This window comes from Microtus pennsylvanicus, chromosome 10, assembly GCF_037038515.1.
Source record: "Microtus pennsylvanicus isolate mMicPen1 chromosome 10, mMicPen1.hap1, whole genome shotgun sequence".
Classification (NCBI taxonomy): domain Eukaryota; kingdom Metazoa; phylum Chordata; class Mammalia; order Rodentia; family Cricetidae; genus Microtus; species Microtus pennsylvanicus.
Window position 1 is genome coordinate 79,389,494 of NC_134588.1, and position 6,391 is coordinate 79,395,884.

A 6,391-nucleotide genomic window follows, 5' to 3' on the forward strand; every position below is an offset into this window, starting at 1 on the left:
GTGATGTGTTTTGTGATGTTGTTCTTGGATTTATTGTGCACCAGAAGTCCTCTATTGAAATTTTATAATAAGTGAGCCCGTGTACATATATACGTTCCTGAATGTGCATTTCAGCTTCCAGAAACCCGGAACGTGGCTAGGTAAGTGGCCATACGTTTTTGCCTATATGTAGAAATTATGAACCTATCATAGCAGGGGGATTTTTTTCCTTCTATAAAAAAATAAAGCGTTGTTTTCTGGTTATAAAAATGTGTATTTATAACAACTTCCCGGAAAAGCTAAAGGAAAGAATAAAGAAGCAAATAAACGACGTTTTATTGACAGGCACCACTATTTACATTTGATTGTCTTTTTTTTAAAGACTTCTTATTTTATGTATATAAGTGCTCTATTAACTTTATGCCAGAAGATGGCATCAGATCCTACTATGGCTGTGAGCTACCATGTGGATGCTGGGAATTGAACTTAAAACCTCTGGAAGAGCAGCCAGTGGTATTTTGTCTTTTTTTTTTTTCTTCTGTTTTTCGAGACAGGATTTCTTTGTTTAGCTTTGGAACCTGTCCTGGCACTAACTCTGTAGACCAGGCTAGTCTTGAACTCAAAGAGATCTGCGTGCATGATGCCACAGCCTGGTTCAGCCAGTGCTCTACACTACTGAACAGTCTCTCCAGCCCTACTATTCACATTTGAATGTTTCTCTCCTGCGTGTTTTTTTTAAATAGCATTAAGATCGTGGTATTCTATTATGTGTTAGTTGAAGACATCATATATTGGCAGAGCATGGTAGCACATACCTTTAATCTCAGCACTCAGGAAGCAGAAGCCAGTTATCAGTCTGGTCTATAGATTAAGTTCCAGGACAGCCAGGGCTACACAGAGAAACCCTGTCTTGGTAAAAAAAAGAAAATCACCAAATACATTAGTCCATTATGTTCCACTCCTATAAAGGATGCCCTTAAACTTAGCTCAAGCAGTCCTGTGTCTCCCAAGAAGAGGAACTGCAGGTGCATACCATAGGGTACAACTTAAAAAATGCAACTCACATCGAGACAGGGTTTCTCTGTGCTTGGCCCTGGCTGTCCTAGAACTTCCTCTGTAGACCAGACCAGCTTCGAACTCACAGAGATCTGTGCTGCATAGTTCCAGGACAACCAGACCCGTTTTCTTTCTTTTTTTTTTTAAGGCAAACAAAAAACTTTCAAAAGTAAACATGTGACCACATAGAAGAAATAGCTTACTTCTATGCTCTTTTATTATTTCAGTTATTTTTTTATTGTTTGTGTTTTTGTGTTCAAAGTAAGGGTAAAACTGTGTCTTGCTTGTAGCCTAGGCTAGCCTCAAACTCTGTATACTCCAGTGCTGCCTGAGCTGCATCTTCAGCCCCCTCACAGAAAAACAGGTATTAAGCACCATTGCATATAAACTCCATTTTGTCAGGCTTTGAATACAGGTAGGTATTTAGAATTTCATTTGCAGTGAGGGAAAGTTAAGGCTCTCGGTGCTGTCCTATCATTTGCACTGTGTAGGGTTATGTTCTTCAAGGCTCTTCCTTGCATTTGATGAGGCACCTTCAAGTGTCCACAGTGTCCCGCTGCCGTGAGAAGGAGCCCATTGGTTGGCTTTCCTTTACCCCACAGTGCCTTATTTCCCGCCTACATTGAGGCTTGCTACCTGTCATGTACTGTTGGCAGTAAGTTGCCACTTGCACCTTCTGCTTTTAGGGAGCTAGACATGTTTCCGTCTTAAAAGAGTCAACTGGTTTAGTTATTCAACCGCATGCTTAGAGACAGCCCAGCGTGTTCCCTGCTGGAGCCCCCATCTCATGTCATCATAAAACAGTGCATTAACTACTCTTACTGTGAAATTGACAATTCAGAATAGAGTCTGCTTAAAAGAAACTTGTATTGCCTCAGTTTGAGAGACTGTCAGTCCATTGTGACATAGAAGGCATGGCAGCTGGGCTTGATCCATGGGAGTAGAACCTACGACGGCCTCTTAGTGGTGGATCTGGAAGCAAAAGAACTGAGATCAAACTAGAATCTGATGACCCGTTCAGGGTCTGCCTTCAGAACCACTTCTGTTAGGTTGGTCACAGTCACAAGGTTCCACAGACTCAAAACCAGTTAGGAGATAGCTCATTCATAAAGTGCTTGTCACAGAAACATGGGAACCAGAGCCTGTGTGAAAACTCAGACATGGTAGTGTGGGGCCTGACGTGGCAAAAGACAGATACCCAAGGCTCACTGGCCAGCACCCCTTCTCTACTTAGTGAGCTTCGGGCCAGTGAGGACCATAAACTAAGCAGCAGACACATGACCACTCACAACCATCTGTAACCACTTCCTGGGATCCCACACCCTACTCTTCTGACCTCTGTAGCACTGCACACTTGTGCTATACAGACATATATGCAGGCAAATGATTTTTTAAGATTTTTCTGTGTGTGTGTGTTCAGAAAGTCTAGGAGGCGATAGGTCCTTTGGAACTGGAACTTACAGGTAGTGAGCTGCAGTGTGTCCTCCGCAAAGGCTGTACTTGTCTTTAACAGTTACCATTTCCCCAGCACCTTCCTTTTATTTTTTCATTTGAAATGGGGTCTCTGTGGTGCCTGGCCTGGCCTCAAGCTGAGGTCCTCAGCTTTACAAGTACCTAGAACTAAAAGTGTGCACCGCAAAGCCAACTAGAATGCCTATGAGAGAAATACATCTTCCACATGTATGGATGTAAGTGGATTATTTGTTGTATGTTCCTTTCTACCCTCTGGTTTTAACCAATTTACTGATTTTTTTTTCTTTCAACTGCTAGATTTAACAATTTTAAATCTCCATCTGCAGAAACTTGCAAAGATACTATCAGGAATCCCATTTACTCCATGCAGTCTCATTAATTTAGCACTTTGCATAACTGCTGTATGGGGTTGGGTTGGGAAATCAACAGCCTGCTTGTGCTTTCTCAGAGCTATTTGAAAGAAGTTAATGAACTTGCGCCCTCTAAAGTCTCCAGGAATATTCTGTTAACCAATTCTGTGCAGTGGTCAACATCAGGAAAGTTGACCTGACACCGTCACAACAGTCAGTAATACCATAACCTGCAGGCTTCGTTCAGATTCTGCCAGTTCTCATAAAGTCCTCATGCTATGCTCTGGATAGTATAATGTGTTCAGTCCTTGGGTCTCCTGTACTTCTACTAGATAAAACATGTTTTGTAGTACTATTTTTAGGGAGGTGGACCTGATCTTGCTCTGTGTTTTCAAACTGATTTTGAGTTTGGCAGCCCCTGTGCTCTGTCTCCTGAATGTTGGCACATCTGCACGTGCCATCCGTGCATCCCAGCGAGATTCTCTGGCGTCAGTGCGTCATTAACGTCAGTGCCAGCCACTTGTTTCCTGTGTGGGTCAGGGTTTCTGCGGCTGTGATAAAGTATTAAGACCAAAAGTAACTTGGGGAAGAAGGAGTTTATTTAGCTTACACTTATATGACAGCCCATCACTGAAAGAAGTCAGCACGAACCTGGAGGCAGGAACTGAAGCAGAGATCATGGAGAAGTACAGCTTGCTGGCTTGCTCCTCATGGCTTGTTCAGCCTGTTGTTTGTTTTAATACTATCCAGGACCACATTTCCGGGGTGGCATTGCCTCCAGTGAGCTGGGCCCTCCTAGAAGATCACCACAGACTTGCCTATAGGCAATTTTTAGGCATGTTCCCAATTGAGAGTCCCTCTTCTCATTTGGCTAACTTGTGTCAAGTTAACAAAACTAACAGAACATCATGATAGCTTGTTTCTGTAAAGTTGCCCTTCTGTTTGTATTGAGTGCATTAAGGGGGATGCTTTGGACTACATAGTACTTGTGTATAAGTAGTTGCTTTTCTTTTTGTTTGTTTGTTTGTTTATTTATTTAATTTATTTATTAGGTTTTTCAAGACAGGGTTTCTCTGTAGCTTTGGAGCCTGTCCTTGAACTAGCTCTTGTAGACCTGACTGGCTTACAAAGATCCGCCTGCCTCTGCCTCCCGAGTGCTGGGATTAAAGGTGTGCGCCACCACTGCCCGGCTCTTTCTCTTTTTTTGTTGTTTTGTTTTATTTTGTATTCCAAGACAGGGTTTCTCTGTAGCTTTGGAGCCTGTTCTGGAACTCACTCTGTAGACCAGGCTGGCCTCGAACTCAAAGAGAAATGCCTGCCTCTGCCTCCCGAGTACTGGGATTAAATGCATGCAGTGCCACCACCCGGCTGCAAGGAGATTTTCTGGTGCCATCATTATTCGATTCGGTTTCCATTGACATTGTGGCGTGAGGAAGCACTTTCCTTATATAGCTTTTCAGTATGGACTCCTAGGCTCCTGTTTCTTGGGTTATATCCCATTGGGCCATTGAGTCTACTTGACACATGCCTTTCCTATTTTGAACACTTCTTGCTTGATACATTGGAGGTTCTAAGCTCCAGTATAGGGCCAGCCATTTCACCACGGTTGATGGATTCAGAATTAAGCCCTGAATGGCAATGAGCCTGGTTTATGTTTCCACTTTCCGGGGCAGCTGATGGGATTCAGTGATAGAACACTTGCCTGCCACATATGAGGAGGCAACACAGATTTTTAGGAAAAACAACTTCCCTCGTTGTTTCTAAAGATGTTCCATGTTCCCTGATCTTCAGTTTGTGAAGTTTGGGGTCTTGTGCACGACTGTACTTTTCCACAGATGTTTGACAAGGGGTAGAGTTGTTCATCATTGCATTAACCTGTCCTCATCTCCCTGAGTGCCTCAGCTTCCCAGTAAGGGCAGGTGATGGGACAGGACCAGTTAGAAAGAAAAATCAAAAACAATCCTCATCTTGTCTGCTCCAAATGATTCTGGCTTTCCTCCACACCTTTTTGTTTTAAACCAGAATTCCAGAGAATTCTGTCACTGGAGTTTTCCTGATCAAGGATGGAAAATTCAGGCTAAAGCCAGGTGAAGAGCTTTCATGCTTTTGACAGATGAGTCATAAAATAGGAGAGGGAGCCTTTAATAATGCCACTCTCATCACCCAAAGTCTCGTGCATGCTAACCAAGGGCTCTCCTAGGATGCCACACACTTCTGAACACCTCTTAGACTGTATCCTCAAGTAAAAGGTGTTGTGTATCTAGCCCAGACTATATAAGGTAGCCTGTGGTTCAGCTCTTTGCCTCCAGAGGGTCAGCAGCTGTCCAGTATTGGGCTTAGGGCTGGCTGAATAGTTCTGCTCCAGAACTCCCAAGTATTTGGGGCAGTTTAAGCTTGAGGCTCTCTAGCAATGCTAATATTTGGGGTTAGGATTCCATGTTGCTATCTTCAAAGAATCACTAAGCCATCTTGGTGCAGCTCTGGTGCTTTTTCATAGCTATTTCAGGGGCTTCAGGGACTTTAAGCTGCCGAGTCAGTCCCGTGTCTCCCTGCAGAGCACTGGGAAAGTTCCCATCCAGCAGCAGCTATCTCAAACAGATGAGACTCTATCAAAAAAAAAAAATTGTAGTTCTTACTGACCTGGTGCTGGGAAGGTGGCCCAATTGGTAAAGTGCCTGCCTTGCAAGCATGAGGAACTAGATTTGGCTCCCCCAGGCACCTATGTAAAAGGCCGGGTACATTGTGTATCTATGATCCTGGCCCCCGGGGTGGGGACACAGGCAGGAGGAGCTCTTTGGCCAGGCGGCCTAGCCAAACCAATGATCTCCAGGTTCAGTTAGAGACCCCGCCTCAAAAGTTAAGGTACAGCCAGGCCATGGTGGACCACAACTTTAATCCCAGCACTTACGGAGTCTGAGACAAGGGGATCTCTGAGTTTGAGGCTAGCCTGGTCTGTAGAGTGAGTTCCAGGACAGCCAGAGATACACAGAGAAACTTTGTCTCAAAAAAATCAAAAAAAAAAAAAAAGTATGGAGTGACGAAGAATACCCAGTGTCAACCTCTGGCCTCTATGAGCATCCACACACATGTACACACCCACATGCACACATACATCACACCCACTTACACAAGTGTGTTTGTGTTCACACATACATAACATTTTTTCTGATTTGGGGTCCTAATCATAGAACTGTCTAAACAGAAAATATGGCTTAAACTTGATGTGAAGGCATTGTCCAATGTAATCTATGTTTCAGTGCATAGTAAGCACCCATGCTGAAGAGAACCATCATTTCTCACTCTAGCAGCTGCCTCCTCCAGGGGTGGTGGACGATGACCCACTGTGTTTTTATTTGTTCCCTTCGGGGGAGGGGGACCGATTCACACTGTGTATCATATGCCAGAACTCGGAATGGAAGTCTTCAGGGCTGAGACTGCATTGCCTTAATATCCCAATTTAGCCCTCCAAAGGGACTGGCCAGTGACAGCAACATGGGGCACAAGACTGCCTGGTCTGCTGAGCACAAGGGTGA